This window comes from Rattus norvegicus, chromosome 13 (assembly GCF_021556685.1).
Source record: "Rattus norvegicus strain SHRSP/BbbUtx chromosome 13, alternate assembly SHRSP_T2T, whole genome shotgun sequence".
Classification (NCBI taxonomy): domain Eukaryota; kingdom Metazoa; phylum Chordata; class Mammalia; order Rodentia; family Muridae; genus Rattus; species Rattus norvegicus.
The window spans coordinates 71,795,463-71,797,500 of record NC_141546.1 but is presented as its reverse complement, the minus strand read 5'-3'; positions in this window follow the sequence as shown (position 1 = coordinate 71,797,500).

Genomic DNA, 2,038 nt, shown 5'->3' with positions numbered 1-2,038 from the left:
CTGCGCTCTTTATCCGGGAGCAATCTCATACCTGCGCCCGGGGAGGGGAGGGTCTAGCACTGACAGAGCCTTTGGGCTTTCGGTCGAGCTAGCTATTCACAAGCCTCTGGGGAGAACCCGAGTGATGTGTTAGTCATGAAAGCACAGCCCTGCTTCGGTGCAGGAACCATCTCTGGGTTGTCTCTCTTTGGGGGGCTGAGGGGAGGTGAGAATCTCTTGGTTCCTTTAAGGGACAACAGAGCGGGTCCTTCAAATGCATTGGAAAGACCATCAGAGGGACATGGAGCCTGGAGTAGAAGTCGTTTCTATTTGAGGCTTTTTTTCTTTTTCCCACAGACCAAAGAGGCTGTCGACCCTCCTTTCATGCGGGTTATTGGTACCTAGAAGCTCCCTCTGGCGCTCAATTTTATTGCAGAAACCACTTTCAAATTTGACAGAGAAAAGGGGTTAGAGTGAGACCAGAAACTTTTCCGTAGCCCAATAAAAAACAAAGGCCTTGTATTCCCAAACCGGAAGGAAGGGGGGAAGAAAATGCAATCATGAAAACACACCAGCAGAGGGCACCACAGCCCCATTAGTCTCTGCCCACTGAACTTCCCAGAAGCCAAAGCTGCCAGGATGCATCAGGGACTCCACAAAGTAGGGGTCTAGACCCTGGGTACCACCTCAGCCTCATCTTTGGAATTTTGTGGGTCTCTGAATGCCTGCTGACACAGACTCATGCCTACATGACACTAGTGTTCATTTTCAGAGTACGTGATTCTAATAATAAGGAGATTGTTCCCCAAACCTTCGTATACTTCACCAGCCTTTGCTGAGTGAGTGTATGAGCCAGGCACAGGGCTACACAGTGTGTCCTCAGAAAATAGGTTACTATGGTTAGGTGCCAAGGTTGGCCTCTTAAAACCTTTTAAATATGTAAATGGGGAGAAAAGAGCACTATTTTTTTTTAAACTTCTAGAATCAAATAAAAGCCATAAGGAACCATGGAGAAGAGAAAGTGTGGAGAGAAAGGGAAGGAAGAGGATTCACAGGCGTTGGGGGCAGTAAGAGAAATCACATTTTAATTAATTTCTTATATACATAAAATGCCACACACAAAATTCAGCTTTGTGGGCTGGAGAGATGACTCAGTGGTTAAGAGCACTGACTGCTCTTCCAGAGGTCCCTAGTTCAAGTCCCAGCCACCACACAGTGGCTTGCAACCATCTGCAGTGAGATCTGATGCCTTCTTCTGGAGTGCATGAAGACAGTGACAGGATTCTTATAAATAAATAGATCTTTAAAAGAAAAAAATTCAGCTTCGTTAACATCCCATTTCCCCTACTAGACCCTAACTTGGGACTCACCTCTGCAGATCTACACCAAAATTCAGCATATGTTGGCTAGCACGGAATGCTCTCAGCTTTCTTCACAGTCCGGTCTGCACCCCTGCATACCCAGGGGTATGATTTTCTGGAGGGAGGTCCCAGATACTATCCCCTCCTGATGCTCCACACTCCAGCCCTCCCGGGAGCATGTGCAATTTTAAAAGCCTGATTAATCCCCTTGGTAAATTCCCAGACAGTGGGCGAAAGGGAAGTGGCATCAGGCTGTTTGCACTGAGGATGAGTTTTGGGAGCACCTGCCAGTGGGTTCTTGTTCTCTTAACGCAGTGGTTCTCAACTTTCCTAATGCTGCGACCCTTTAATACAGTTCCCCAAGTTGTGGTGACCCCAACAGCATTATTTTTGTTGCTACTTCATAACTATAATTTTGCTACTGTTATGAATCGTCATGTAAACATCTGTGTTTTCTGATGGTCTGAGGTAACCCCTGTGAAAGGGTCATTTGACCTCCCCACACACACCAAAGGGGTCATAACAAAAGGTTGACAACCCCTGTCTTAGATGGAAGGACCTTAGATGGGAGATCTCTGACCATTCCGGCGCTTGCAAATCAGGGCTAACTCTCTAAGTCGTTTGAAGGGTGTGTCAGTGGGTTCTGTGCTATGCTTGTGTGTGCACTTGGGTGAGACCAGAGAGAGGTCAACCCAAGG